General features: G+C 36.3%; 1 protein-coding gene across 18 annotated transcripts in view; it reads left to right on the top strand.

The window, feature by feature from the left end:
• EVI5 (ecotropic viral integration site 5) overlaps positions 1–16,164 on the top strand; it is a 236,664-nt gene that overhangs the window by 39,148 nt on the left and 181,352 nt on the right. For 10 of the 18 annotated variants that reach the window (XM_015536050.2, XM_042997882.1, XM_042997893.1 and 7 more), the window contains exons 1-2: positions 13,441–13,566; positions 15,995–16,065. The exons of 2 other annotated variants lie outside the window; for them this stretch is intronic. The gene's annotated coding sequence lies outside the window, so the exon portion shown is untranslated. Of the gene's footprint in view, positions 1–13,440; positions 13,585–13,799; positions 13,836–15,305; positions 15,324–15,994; positions 16,066–16,164 lie in introns of those variants that run through there. 6 more of the 18 variants (XM_042997886.1, XM_042997884.1, XM_042997883.1 and 3 more) reach the window with 5 other exon arrangements.

The following is a 16,164-nucleotide window of genomic DNA, read 5'->3' as shown; positions in this document are numbered from 1 at the left end:
AATTTTTTGGTGGAGTCTTACGGATTTTCTATATAGAGTATCATGTCATCTGCAAGTTGTGAAAGTTTGACTTCTTCCTTGCCAATTTGGATACCTGTTTTTTCTTTTTGTTGTCTGATTGGTGAGGCCAAGACTTTGGGTACTATGTTAAATAGTTATGGTGAGAGTGGACATCCCTGTCTTAGTTCCTGACCATAGAGGAAAAGCTCTCAGTTTTTCCCGATTAAGAATGATAATAGCTGTGGATCTTTCATATATGGATTTTATGATGTTGAGGTATGTTCCATCTGTCCCTACCTTGTTGAGGATTTTTATCAAGAATTGATGCTGGGGCGCCTGGATGGCTCAGTCGGTTAAGCATCTGACTTTGGCTCAGGTCATGGTCTCATGTTTCATGAGATCGAGCCCACGTTGGGCTCTGTGCTGACAGCTCAGAGCCTGGAGCCTGCTTCAGATTCTGTCTCCTTCTCTCTCCCCCTCCCCAGTCACACTCTGTGTCTGTCTGTCTGTCTGTCTCTCTCTCTCTCTCTCTCTCTCTCTCTCAAAACTAAACATTAAAAAAAAAAAAAGAATTGATGCTGTATTTTGTCAAATGCTTTTTCTACATTATTGAGAGCATCATGTTGTTCTTTTCCTTTCTTTTTATCAATTTGGTGTATCATGTTGTTTGATTTGCAAATATTGAACCACCCCTGCAGCTCAGGAATAAACCCCACTTGATTGTGGTGAATAATTCTTTTAATGTACTGTTGGATTTGATTTTCTAGTATGTTGTTGAGAATTTTTGCTTCCAGGTTTTTTAAGAATTATTGGCCTGTAATTCTCCTTTTTAGTAGAGTCTGTTTGGTTTTGGAATCAAGGTACTGCTGACTTTGTAGAATGAGTTTGGAAGTTTTCCTTCCATTTCAATTTTTTGGAACTGTTTGAGAAGAATAGGTATTAACTCTTCTTTAAATGTCAGGTAGAATTCCCTTGGGAAGCCATATGACCCTGGACTTTTGTTTTTGGGAGATTTTTGATTACTGATTCAATTTCTTTGCTGGTTATGAGTTCAAATTTTCTATTTCTTCTTGTTTCAGTTTTGGTAGTTTATATGTTTGTAGGAATTTGTCCATTACTCTCAGCTTGCCCAGTTTGTTGGCATATAATTTTTCATAATATTCTCTTACAGTTGTTTGTATTTCTGTGGTGTTGATTGTGATCTCTCCTCTTTCATTTGTGATTTAATTTATTTGGGTCCTTTCTCTTGTCTTTTTGATAAGTCTGGCTAGGGGTTTATCAATTATTGTTAATTGTTTCAAAGAACCAGCTCTTAGTTTTGTTGAACTGTTCTGTTTTGTTTGTTTCTAAGTCATATATTTTTTTTTCTAATCTTATTTCCCTTGTGTTGGCTTTAGGTTTTATTTGCTTTTGCTTTTCTAGCTCCTTAAGATGTAAGGTTAGGTTGTCTATTCGAGACTTTTCATGCTTCTTTTTTTTTTTTTTTTTTTTTTTTAATTTTTTAATGTTTATTTATTTTTGAGAAAGAGAGAGAGAGACAGAGTGTGAGCAGGGGAGGGGCAGAGAGAGAGGGAGACAGAGAATCCGAAGCAGGCTCTGTGCTCTGAGCTTCCAGCACAGAGCCAGATGCAGGGCTTGAACTCACAAACTGCGAGATCATGACCTGAGCCAAAGTCGGATGTTTAACCAACTGAGCCACCCAGGTGCCCCAAGACTTTTCATGCTTCTTGAGGTAAGCCTGTATTGCAATATACTTCTCTCTTAGGACCACCTTTGCTGTATCCTAAAGGTTTTGGACTTTCTTGTTTTCGTTTTCATTTCCTTCAATGTATTTTTTAATTTCTAATTTAATTTCCTGGTTCACCCATTTGTTCCTTAGTAGGGTGTTCTTTAGTCTCCACATATTTGTGATCTTTCCAAATTTTTCTTATGGTTGACTTGAAGTTTCATAACATTGTGGTCTGAAAATATGCATGGTATGATCCTGATCTTTTTGTACTTGTTGAAGGCTGTTTTGTGATCCAGTATGTGATCTATGCTGGAGAATGATACATGTGCATTTGAAAAGAATGTGTATTCTGCTTTAGGATGAAATGTTCTGAATGTATCTGTTAAGTCCATCTGGTCCACTATGTCATTCAAGGCCATGGTTCCTTGTTGATTTTTTGATTAGATGATCTGTGCATTGCTGTAAATAGGTTGTTGAACTCCACATACTGTTATTGTATTATTATCAAAGAGTTGCTTTATATTTGTTACTAATTGATTTATATATTTGTTTGCTGTCAAATTGGGGGCATAAACAGTTACAATTGTTAGATGTCCTTCATGGATAGACCTCTTAATTATGATAGAATGCCCTTCTTCATCTCATTACAGTCTTTGATTTAAGATCTAGTTGGTCTGATATAAGTATGGCTACTCCATTTGTCTTTTGGTGTCCATTAGCATGATAGATGGTTCTTTATACCCTCACTTAAAATCTGTAGATATCTTTAGTTCTAAAATGAGCTTCTTGGAGGCAGCATATAGATGGGTCTTGTTTTTTTATGTCTCAAACCATGCTGTTCAGGCAGGCCCTCCCGTGCTGGTGGCTGGCTTGTCCTGCTCCATAGTTCTCCCTTGCCTCCTAGGCACTTGGCTGGGATTCAAAACCCCATGTCTTAAAGGATCTCGCACCATGATGACCTGGTTCTGAAGTAGCATCACTCTGCCCTGTCAATATGGTTGGTGTCTGCAGGGTGTTTTGTCCTTGAGAGGGCAACATACCCTCTTCTCACAGTACTCAAGGGAGGGGACTGTTGTCTGCCAGTGTACCCCTGAGATCGCTACTGAGTCCAGGGGCTAGCTCCCTTCCCCCCAAGTGCTGGCACACAGCAGCAACTTGTGTCCAGAGAAAGTTGGGCATTTTTGATAATTCCATTCTTCAGCAACTAAAGCTGTTTGCAGAGTGGAGACTGGTACTCTCTGTATTTCTCATAAATCAGTCCGTGGTCTGGAGAGGATTTCCTCTTGTCCTAACACAAAACCACAATGCACAGCCTCTCTTTCTGTCCCTTTCTCTCTCCACAGAAGGTGATCCCTCCCTTCAGTGCCCATGCTGCTCTATGTCCCACATTTTGCATACACGCACCTCAGTCCTGCCAAGCTGTCTCCCTCCACCTGTGAAGATTTTTCTGTCACCCTGCAAACTGATTTATTGGGTATTTCAAGTGTTCTGACCTCAATACAGTTGTGTTTGAGGAACAAGGGAAATCCCAGTCCGCCTACTTCTCCACCATCTTAACTCCTCCCCCTCCAAAGAGTCCCCTTTAATACTTCTTGCGGGGCTTGTTTAGTGGTCACAAACTCCTTTAGTCTTTGTTTAGATATGCTTATTAATCCACATTTTTCAGATGAAGGATTGAGACATCAATTGGTTAGGTAAATTGCCCCAGGTCACACAGCTAGTAAGTGGTAGAGATGACTAGAACTTGGGTACAGAGTTTGTATTTGATCCAGCCTAGAATAAAAAAAGAGGTGGCCAAAGATAGTTTTGTGGAGGACAACATCTGATAAAACATAGAAAGGATCCAACAGAAGATTACTGAGAAGTAGAAGGAAAACCCTAAGAACATGTCATAAAAGCCATGAGAAGTAAGTAGGAGAAGAAAAAAAAGATAGTATGAAAATAGCTGCATTTATTGAGTGCTAGACATATGCTAGTACTTTGTGTGTATTTTATTTATTATTATCATCTCTATTTTGTAAATAAGAAGCTGAGGCTTAATATTAGCAGTAAGTAGAGGAACTGGTGTTGAACCCAGGTCTCTAATGTCAAAGCCCCAGTGCTCAATCACGAAGGGGTCCTGCTTGTAACAATATCAAGTGAGGCTGTGTGAAATAAGGACTTTTGGAAAGTAGTGATTACGTTGGGAGGAAAGGTGAAATCAGAAAGCCAGCCCAAGAAGTATAATAGTTAATAGTTGAATAATAAGAATTTGAGAGAGAGTGGAAATACAGGTAGTATATCATCAGAGAAATAAATCAGGAAAACTCAGAAGAGCCCATCAAAGTGCTAAACACAATAAAAAGTAAACATATACATATTTATGTCAAGGCATTTCATTGCAAACTTTAACAAATAAGAGGCTAAAGAGAAGATGGAGTTCCTAGATTTTAAGGGAAACAGGCTAATTAATAGAATTAGAGTGGTTTCAGACTCTTTAACAAAGATAATGGAAGGTGGAAGAAAACTGAAGTCAGTATCTTCAAAACTCTGAGGGAAAATTATTTCTAATTTAGTTTATAATGAAGCTGAACTCTCAGAACTTTCAAGTGTTAGAGTAGAATAAAGGTACTTTTACATAGGCAGTGTCTCAGTTTTACTTTTTAGGAAGCTTGGAGAGGAGGTGTCCCACCAAAATGAGAGAATGTATTAAGAAAAAGGAAGACGCAAAGGGTTTAGGAAATATTTTCCAGTGCAAAGAGACATGAAGGAAATACCTGGATCACAGTGAAGGGAGATCCCTGGATGACAGTTGAGCACCACATGTAGAGAGCAACTAGTCCAGAGTTAAGCAGTTCAGAAGGTTTTAGAGTGGACATGTTCAAACATGTAAACTTGATTAGAGGTGAGGAGGGTTGTCAGGCATTCGCTGCATAATCTGCTGTATTTTTATGGAGAAATTTGTTCATACATAAAAATTTTAAAAACTGCTTCCTTGATACATGATTCACATACTATACAATTTATCCATTTAAAGTGTACAGGTCAGTGGCTTTTAGTTTATCCAGATTATGCATCCATAATCAAAGAAAACTTTAGAACATTTCATTACCTCAAAAAGAAACCTTGTACTCTTTAGTTATAGCTCCCTATCCCTCCACTCTCCCCAGTCCTAAGCAATCACTAATCAACTTTCTGTCTATAGATAATGCTTATTCTGTACATTTCTTACAAGTGGAATCATGATATGTGGTATTTTGTGACTGGCTTTTTTGATTTAGCATAATTTTTTCATGATTAATCCATGTTATAGAATGTCAGTACTTCATTCCTTTTTATAGCTATGACCTAAAATTTTTAAATGTAAATTTAGTTACAAATTGTTTTGCCATTGAACTAAACTCTTTTGGATATCTTTACTGATATGTTTCTCCTTTTTTTTAGTCTCTTAGTGAAAATATAAATATTTATAATAAGGTGTTTAAGTTAATTATATCACTCAAGAAAATAAGATGCTTGGGGCACCTGGCTGACTCAGTTGGTTAAGTGTCCAACTCTTAATCTCAGCCCAGGTCTTGATCACAAGGTTGTGAGTTCAAGCCCTGTGTTGGGCTCCGTGCTAGGCATGGAGTCTATTTAAATAAAAAAGTTCAATATAAAAACAACCAAGATTCTTAAAAAAACAACAGGGGGTGCCTGGGTGGCTCAGTTGGTCAGGCGTCTGACTCTTGGTTTAGGCTCAGATGATGGTCTTATGGTTCATGGGATCAAGCCCTGCATTGGACTCTGCACTAACAGCATGGAGCCTGTGTGGGATTCTCTCTCTCCCTCTCTGTCCGTCCTGTGTGTGCGCTCTCTCTCTTTCTCTCAAAATAAATAATTAAAAAAAAAAAATTAAAACAACAAGGTTTCTTTAAATAAACACTCAACTTGTAAAACAAAAGCCTGTCTTGAAATTCTTATTTCTTGGCACTGCTTTAGCATACTAATCAAAATGCCATTTTAATAGCAGTGGAAAAGTAATGATGTGGTTTAAATGCATTTGACTCTGAGCCACAAATCAATAGTAAAATTTCCTAACTAAATTAAATGCTGTTCTCTCAGACCTCCAAACATTAATCTAATTTTCTGGTTCTAATGTCGTATATTTTCTTGGTGTACTGCCCTTGTTTCTACTTCTATCACACTACAGGTATATAAAAAGATGTTTTTTCTCAACTATGTGAGCCCACCATCCCCTCAAAAACAATTTCAGAATGATGTCTTACTTTATATTTTAATTTCTTGGTTTCATTTCCTTTTAAGCATTATCGAATGTTTTTGTTTTGCGAGATCACATGATACTCTTCCAGTTCATATAGTGGTATAGCAAACTACCATAAAACTTAGTGGTTTAAAACAATTGTTTCAGTATGTCCATGTATTCTGTGGGTGAGGAATTTGGACAGAGCATTAGGAGAAGGGAGATTACTGAGAAGTAGACTGGGAAGACTCGGGGCTGAGGTTGACTCTTTATCTAGGGTCGAGAATCATTTGATGGTGTATTCACACTCCTGTCTGGTGGTTGATGCTAGGACCTCAGCGGGGCTGTTAGCCAGAATAGCCTATACTTGACCCTATGTGGGCTGTTTCTCAACAGCATGTTTGCTGGGTCTCCAAAGTGAGTCTTTGTAATCACTTTTTTCTTCTTTTTGTAATCACTTTTGATGTTCATTATTGGTTGACATAGTCATAAAATCCAAGTGAAGAGGTCCATGGCAGACACATAGTAATAAAATGGCAAAAAGTAGTAATAAAGACAGAATTTAAAAGTAGCGAGAAAAAAGAAAACTGTTACATACAAGGGCAACCCCATATGACTATCAGCAGATTTTTCAGCAAAACCTTTGCAGACCAGATAGAAGTGGCATGATATATTCAAAGTGCTAAAAGGAAATAAGCCTGCAGCCAAGAGTACTCTATCCAGCAAGGCCATCATTCAGAACAGAAGGAGAGATCAAGAATTTCCCAGAAAAAATAAAGCTAAAGGAGTTCATGACCACTACAAAAAATGTTAAAGGGGACTCTGAGTAGAAAGGAAAGACCATAAGTAAGAGTAAGAAAAGTCGGAAGCATGTAGGGCACCTGGATGGCTCAGATGTTTGAGTACCAACCCTTAATTTTATCTCAGGTCATGATCCCAGGGTCATGGGATCCAGCCCCACATCAAGCTCTGTGCTGGGGGGTGGAGCCTGCTTAAGATGTTCTCTTTCTTTCTCCCTGTCCCCTTTAACTCCTGTTTGTGTGTGTTTTCTCTCTGAAATAAGATAATAATAAAAAAAGTAGGAACTGCAAAGACAGTAAAAATAAGTGTATCTGTAAAAATCAGTGAAAGGATTCACAAATAATAGGATGTAAAGTATGACACCGTATACCTAAAGTGTGGTGGGAGGAGAGGGAGAAGAGTAAAGAATAGGTTTAGACTTAAGTAACCATCAACCTAATATAGACTGGTATATGCAGAAGATGTTATATGCAATCTGAATGGTAACTACAAATTAAAAACTGATAATAGATAGGAAAAAAGTAAGAGAAAGGAATCCCAAGAATATCACCAAAAAAGCCAACTAATCATGAGAGAAGAGAGCAAGGGAAGAAGAGAATAGAGAAGAACTACAAAAACAACCATAAAGCAAGTAACAAAATGGCAATAAATACATACCTAGCAATAATTAGTCTGAATATAAATGGACTAAATGCTCCAATCAAAAGACGTAGGGTGATTGAATTAAAAAAAAAAAAAAAAAGACCCATCTAAATGCTGCCTACAAGAGTCTAATTTCAGACCTAAAGTCACGTGCATATTGATAGTGAAAGGATGGAGAAGTATTTATGCAAATGGGTATGAAAAGTGGGGTAGAAATACTCCTATCAGACAAAATAGACTTTAAAACAAAGACTGTAACAAGAACCAAAGAAGGACACTATATAATCATAAAGGTAACAATCTAATAAGAAGATACAACAGATGTAAACATTTATGCACCCAACATGGAAGCACCCAAATATTAAAGCAGCTAATAACAAACATAAATAATGGATAGTAATAAAATAATAGAGGATTTGGTCATCTAAACAAAATCAGCAAGGAAATGGTGGCTTTGAATGACACATTGGATCAGATGGATTTAACTGATTTATTCAGAACATTCCATCCTAAAACAGCAGAATACACATTCTTTTCACGTGCATATGGACATTATCCAGAATAGATCACATGTTAGGCCACAAAACAAGTCTCAACAAATTAAAAAAAAAAAAAAAATCAAAATCCTAACATTCATCTTTTCAGCCACAATGCTATGAAACTAGAAATCAACCACAGGAAAAAAATCTGGAAAGAACACAAGTACATGGAGGTTAAATAGCATGCTACTAAACAATAAAGGGAAATCAAAAATTACATGGAGACAAAATGAAAGCAAAACAGCCCTAAATCTTTGGGAAACAGCAAAAGCTGTTCTAAAAGGCAAGTCTGTAGCAATACAGACCTACATCAAGAAGCAAGAAAAATCCCAAACTACCAAATTAATAAAAAAAAATCAAACAATCTAACTTGACATCTAAAGGAACTAGAAAAAGAACAAAATCCAAAACCCATAGGAGGAGGAAAATAGTAAAGATTAGAGCAGAAATAATAGAAACTAAAAACAAAACAAAAACAAAAAATAGTAGAGCTGATCAATGAAAGCAGGAGCTGACTCTTTGGGAATATCAACAAAATCAATACATCTTTAGCTGGACTTCTCAAAAAAAAAAAACAACAACTCAACATCAGACATCAGAAATGAAAGAGGAGTAACAAGTGGATGCTACAGAAATACAAAGGATTATAAGACAACATTATGAAAAATTATATGCCCCCAAAATTGGACAACCTAGAAGAAATGGATAAATTTCTAGAAACATACAACGTTCCAAAACTGAATCAGGAAAAATTAGAAAGTTTGAACAGACCAGTTACTAGCAATGAAATTGAATCAGTGATCAAAAACTTAATAAGGGTGCCTGGGTGGCTCAGTTGGTTAAGCATCTGACTTCTGCTCAGGTCATGATCCCACAGCATGTGGAGTTGAGCCCAGCATTGGGCTCTGTGCTGACAGCTCAGAGCCTGGAGCTTGCTTCACATTCTGTGTCTTCTTCTCTCTCTGTTCCTCCCCCACTTGCACCCTCTTTCTCTCAAATAAAGAATAAAAATAAATAAATAAAAACCCAAAAAGCAAAACAAAACAAAAAAACTTAATAAGCTAAAGTCCAGGACCAGATAGTTTCATAGGGGAATTCTACCAGACATTTAAAGAAGAATTAATACCTATTTTTCTCAAACTATTCCAGAAAATAGAAGAGGAAGGAAAACTTCCAAATTGATTCCATGAGGCCAGCATTACCCGGATAAAAAAAACCAGATAATGACAGTATAATAAAAGAGAACTATGCGTCACTATCTCTGGTGAATATAAATGTAAAAGTCCTCAAAATATTGGCAAACCAGACCTAACAATACTTAAAAAAGTCATTTACCATGATCAAGTGGGATTTATTCCTAGTTTGCAAGGGTGGTTCAATATTTGCAAATCAATCAACTTGATAACATCACATAACGAGAGAAAGGATAAAAACCATGTGATAATTTTAATAGATGCAGAAGAATCATTTGACAAAGTATAACACCCATTCAGGATAAAATCCCTCAATTAAGTAGATTTAGAGGAAAACATACCTCAATATAATCAAGGCCATATATGAAAAACTCACAGGTAACATCATACTCAGTGGTGAAAAACAGAGCTCTTTCCCCTGAGGTCAGGAAAAAGACAAGGATGTCTACTCTTACCACTTTTATTCACAGCATTGGAAGTCCTAAGCACAGCAGTCAGACAAGAAAAAAAAGGAATAAAAGGCGTTCAAATTGGTAAGGAAGAAGTAAAACTATGACTTTGCAGATGACATACCTTATATAGAAAACCCTAAACAGTCCACCAAAAAACGACTAGAACTGATTAATTTAGTAAGGTTGCAGGATATGAATCAATATTCAGAAATCCATTGCATTTCTGTACATCAATAAGCAACAGAAAGAGAAATTAAGAAAATTCCATTTACAATTGTACGAATAATAATAAAATACTTAGGAATAAACTTAGCCAAGGAGAGGAAAGACTTGTACTCTGAAACTATAAAATATTGACGAGAGAAATTGAAGATGACATAAACAAATAAAAAGACTTTCCATACTTATGAATTGGAAGGTACTCTTAAATGTCTATACTACTCAAAGAAGTCTACAGATTTAATGCAGTCTCTATCAAGATAACAACATTCACAGAACTAGAACAATAAATCTTAAAATTTGGAGCCACAAAAGACCTTGAATAGCTGTAACGATTTCTTTCTTTCTTTCTTTCTTTCTTTCTTTCTTTCTTTCTTTCTTTCTTTCTTTCTTTCTTTAAAAATTTTTTATCATTTATTTTTGAGACAGAGCAGGGGAGGGGCAGAGAGAGAGGGAGACACAGAATCTGAAGCAGGCTCCAGGCTCTGAGCTGTCAGCACAGAGCCCAATGCAGGGCTCGAACTCACGGACTGTGAGATCATAACCTGAGCTGAGGTTGGACGCTTAACTGACTGAGCCACCCAGGCGCCCCTGTTTTTGTTATTTTTTAAAATATAATTTATTGTCAAATTGACTAACATACAGTGTGTACAGTAAAAATTTTTAATGTTTATTTTTGAGTGGGGGGGGAGAGAGGCAGAGAAGAGACAGAGCAAGAGTGGGGGAGGGGCAGAGAAAGAGGGAGACACAGAATCTGAAATAGGCTCCAACTCTGAGCTGTTGGCACAGAGCCTGATGCAGGGCTTGAACTCACAAACTTTGAGACCATGACCTGAGCTGAAGTTGGACACCTAACTGAGTGAGCCACCCAGGTGCCCTGCCATAACAGTCTTGAAGAATTAAAAAAGTTGGACGTGTCACAACCTCAGACTTCAAGATATACTACAAAGCTGTAGTAATCAAAACAGTATGGTATTGGCATAAAATATAGACACATAGATCAGTGGAATAAAATAGAGAGCTCAGAAATAAACCCATGATTGTCATTTAGTCTTCAAAAAAGGAGGCAAGAATATGCAATGAGAAAAAGACAGTCTCTTCAACTAATGGTGTTAGGAAAACTGGACAGCATCATGCAAAGTAATGAAACTAGGCCATTTCTTACACCATACACAAAAATTGGATTAAAGATCTAAATGTGAACCTGAAACCATTAAAATCCTTGAAGAGAGCATACGCAGTAATTTCTATGACATTGGCCATAGCAACATTTTTCTAGATATGTCTCCTGAGGTAAGAGGAACAAAAAAAAAAAAAAGCTATTGGAATTATGTAGAAGTAAAAACTTCTGCACAGCAAAGGAACCAATCAACAAAACTAAAAGGCAACTTACTGAATGGGAGAAAATACTTGCAAATGACATGTCTGACAAAAGGTTAGTGTCCAAAATACATAAAGAACTTACACAACTCAGCACCCAAATAATAAATGCAATTTAAAAATAAGCAGAAGACATGAACAGACATTTCTCCACCAATGACATACAGATGGTCAACAGACACATTGAAAGATTCTCAATGTCACTCATCACAGAAATGCAGATCAAAACTACAATGAGATAGCACCTCATACAAGTCAGAATGGCTAAAATTAAAAACACAAGAAACAAGTGTTGGCCAGGATGTGGAGAAAAAGGAACCGTTTTGCCCTGTTGGTGAGAATGCAAATTGGTGCAGCCACTGTGGAAAACAGTATGGAGCTTCCTTATAAAAATACAGGGGCACCTGGGTGGCTCAGTTGGTTGTGTCTGACTTAGTCTCAGGTCATGATCTCACAGTTCATGGGGTCAAGCCCCATGTTGGGCTCTGTGCTGACAGCTCAAAGCCTGGAGCCTGCTTCAGATTTTGTGTCTCCCTCTCTCCCTGCCCCTCCACTGCTTGTACTATATCTTTGCTCTCTGTCAAAAATAAAAATAAACATTAAAAAAAATTAAAAAATAAAAGTAGAACTACCATATGATCCAGTAATGGGTATTTGTTCAAAGAATATGAAAACACTAACACAAAAAGATGTTTATGTATACATATATGTATACACATATATACATATGTATACACACTAGAATATTATTCAGCCATGAAAAGAAGTCTTGCCATTTGCAGTGACATGGATGGAGCTAGAGAGTATAATGCTAAGTGAGATAAGTCAGAGAAAGACAAATAGCATATGATTTCATTCATGTGGAATTTAAGAAACAAATGAAGAAAGGGGAAAAAAGAAGACAAAAAATAGGCTCAAGAACAACCGGGTTACCAGAGTGGGGGTGGGTGGGGGTGTATGGGTAAAATAGGTAAAGAGGATTAAGAGCTACTTATGTTGATAAGCACTAACATACAAAATTATTAAATCACTATATTGTACACCTAAAACCAATATAACACTATGTTAACTATACAGGAATAAAAATTAAATAAAAATAGTTATTACTGGCAGTTAAGAGTATCCTTATAACTTTTTTTTTTAAATTACGTTTTTATTTATTTATTTTGCACAAGCAGGGGAGGGGCAGAGAGGGAGAAAATCCCAAGCAGGCTCCATACCATCAGCGCAGAACCCCACGCGAGACTTGAACCCATGAACTGCGAGGTCATGACCTGAGCCACAGTCGGACACTTCACCGACTCAGCCACCCAGGTTCCTCAAGAGTATCCTTATAACTTCTAATAAAATACAGAGCAATAGAGGAACCATGATTGTTTTTCATGGGATATACTATTCAAATATTGTAGTAATCTATAAGATTCCTACTAAACTTTATTATTAAGATTTTACTTTTTCTTTAAGAACAGTTTTAGATTCACAGCAAAATTGAGTGGAAAGTACAGAGATTTCCTGTACACTTTCTGCCCTCCAACACGCTTGGCTTCCCCCTTTATCAGCCTTCCCCAACGGAGTGGTTTATGTGTCATGTTCCTACATTGACACATCATAATCACCCAAAGTCCGTAGTTTACATTAGAGTTCACTCTTAGTGTTGTGCATTGTATGGATTTGATCAAGTGTGTAATGACAAATCTCCATCATGATGGTATTATACAGAGTATTTTTACCACCTTAAAAATCCTCTGTGCTCTTTGCCTGTTCATCCCTCCCCAAACCTTAACAACTACTGATCTTTTTACTGTCCCCATCATTTTGCCTTTTTTTGTATGGTTGGAATCATATGTTATGTAGTTTTCTGAGATTTACTAAGCCCTTTTAAAACTGAGATATAATTCACCTACTATAAATCCACTCATTTAAAGTGTGCAGTTCAGTGGCATTTAGTATATTCACATGGTTGTGTAACCATCACCACAGTAGAATCCCAGAGCATTTTGTCTTTCCAAAAATAAATCCTATGTCATTCTTCTAGCCCCTTGAAGCCACTGATATACTTTATGTCTCTGAATTTGCCTATTCTGGACATTTTATCTAAATGGAATCCTACAATATGTGGTCATTTGTGCCTGATTACTAAACGTTTATAATGATGGTTTTAACCTTTTCAAAATATGTTCATATTTAAACTATGAGGTAGACAGGAACTTTGTGATGTAATGGCATTGTCAGATTTATTATGTGTTCATGACCTCAGTTTACCATAGGATGAGGGAAGGAGATTTAAAGGTGGTAGGGTAGAGATTTAGAAAAGTACTGTAGAGTTAAAAGAAAAATAGAACATGATGATATATGAAAAATGAGCCCTATGGAATTTCTGGAACCATGAGTATGAAACTTTATCAAAGTACAACTGCAATTAAATACTCCAGTTATATTTAAGTATTTAACATTTGAAGATGAGTTGTTGAGCCTTCAGTAGTTCTAGATTGAATCTCATTTTAGCTGAATTTCAGCAAGGTTGAAAGGATGTCAGGATTGTGCTCTTGGTTATTACAAACTTTTTATTTTTTATTTTTTTATTTTTTATTTTTTTTATTTTTTATTTTTATTCCAAACTTTTTAAATGGAAGCCTGTTGCTACAGTATGCAGAAGGGGTATGGTAAATTTGTTTGTTTTAATAAATGAAAGCAAAAAATAGGAATCTTTTGCCTTTTCTACAATTAACTCTGGTAGAGAACTTTTATATAATGAAAATGTGAAGTATTAATTTTTGAATGTTGTAAGTATATTTGAAATTAATGGTTGGTATCATTAAAGGTTAACATTTTCCTGTAAATTTTACGTCAGGTTTTCTGATTACTGTGATTTAGAGATACAAATTAGTGCCATCTTTACAACTGAATTTGTAGTTGTATTTATGTAGAAAAAATCAGTAGGATTGCAAATTATAGTAGGTTATCTTGTTACCTACCATGGACGGCTCTGACCTTTTAAAGGAAGACTGGCTAAATTAGTCTTTGGTTCCTGTCTGGCTTTTTGGGTTGAGAAGCTGTGCACTGGTCCATGCACTGTCAAGGACTTCTTTTGCCTGGAAACCTAAATGATCTGCCCTATGCTTCTTTTCCTTGGGTCCCCTACTGTATCCTTCTTGTCTTTATTGGGGATTCTTCCCTCAACAGAAAGAGTCCCCTTATCCCTTCTATAATACTGTTTCTAAGAGAAGTAAGTTCTAAAATGAGTTACTGAAAATGACAAGTATTCTTTTTTCCCCCCATTATTATTTTATTTTTATTTTTTTTAATTTTATTTTTTATTTTTTAAAACTTATATCCAAATTAGCATATAGTGAAACAATGATTTCAGGAGTAGATTCCTTAGTGCCCCTTACTCATTTAGCCCATCCTCCCTCCCACAACCCCTCCTGTAACCCTCAGTTTGTTCTCCATATATTTATGAGTCTCTTTTGTTTTGTCTCCCTCCCTGTTTTTATATTATTTTTGTTTCCCTTCCCTTATGTTCATCTGTTTTGTCTCTTGAAGTCCTCCTATGAGTGAAGTCATATGATTTTTGTCTTTCTCTGACTATTTTCACTTAGCATAATACCCTCCAGTTCCATCCACGTAGTTGCAAATGGTAAGATTTCATTCTTTTTGATTGCCGAGTAATACTCCGTTGTATATATATATACACCACATCTTCTTTATCCATTCATCCATTGATGGGCATTTGGGCTCTTTCCATACTTTGGCTATTGTTGATAGTGCTGCTATAAAAATGGGAGTGCATGTATCCCTTCGAAACAGCACACCTGTATCCCTTGGATAAATGCCTAGTAGTGCAATTGCTGGGTCATAGGGTAGTTCTATTTTTAGTTTTTTGAGGAACCTCCATACTGTTTTCCAGAGTGGCTGCACCAGCTTGCATTCCCAGACAAGTGTTCTTAGGTTAATAAAACTTTGGCCCTTTTCAGCACTTGTAATCAAATCTTTGTCTTAGAAGTTCCAGTGTCATATTGAGTTGCTTAACTATGACCTTAGAATCCCTTTTCCATTTTATCTTTTCCTTACATCAAATTTTCCTGCTGGGTTGTGGTGGAGGAAATGGGGGCAGAGGGGTAGAAAGAGAGTTATCTGTGTATTCTGGTAAGAAAACCCTTGGACAACCTATGAAGAGAATAGTATTTGCTAAAATAATCTGGGTAGAATTTATGTCTTGGTGTCTTTTTTTTTTTTAATGTTTATTTTTATTTTTGAGACAGAGACAGAGCATGAATGGGGGAGGGGCAGAGAGAGAGGGAGACACAGAATCTCAAGCAGGCTCCAGGCTCTGGGCTGTCATTCCAGAGCCCAACGCAGGGCATGAACTCACAGACTGTGAGATCATGACCTGAGCCAAAGTCAGATGCCAACCGACTGAGCCACCCAGGTGCCCCTATGTCTTGGTGTTTTAATTTCTGTGTGTATGAATTGGTATATATAACTAAGATTAGATGAGAATATGCTGATTCCGAAAATAATTGGCAGTGCTTTAGCCATTTAGTTACAAAATGTAAGATCTTGTCAGAGCACATAAAAGCACTTCATAGTTTTTTAGCTTTTATATGTCTAAGTACTTCATAATCAAGCAGTTCTTTTTATGATAGTTTTTAGAAAATACAGTCCCTTCAAAAGCCTATTACACCTTATTTTGTAAACTCATGTCATTAAGAATGTTTAGTGTTACATAGGTATTTAAATATGGCTTTTATTTACATTGTTTTTCATTAGTGAAGTAATGGCATGTTTGAATATTATTTATGTATTTTATTTTGCAGCCGAATCTGCTTAGGAGTTGGGCATGATTTATGAATATGTGGACATATGTGTAATGCACTGAATATCAGAGGTAGTTTTTTTTACATCTATATTTTTATCCTATTTTAATTTTCTAAATATTTTAATTTTTTTAAATATATATTTTTTAATGTTTACTTATTTGTGAGAG

This window comes from Panthera tigris, chromosome C1, assembly GCF_018350195.1.
Source record: "Panthera tigris isolate Pti1 chromosome C1, P.tigris_Pti1_mat1.1, whole genome shotgun sequence".
Lineage (NCBI taxonomy): Eukaryota > Metazoa > Chordata > Mammalia > Carnivora > Felidae > Panthera > Panthera tigris.
Note: the sequence above shows the minus strand (reverse complement) of the source record. Positions and strands in the feature narration are given on the sequence as shown.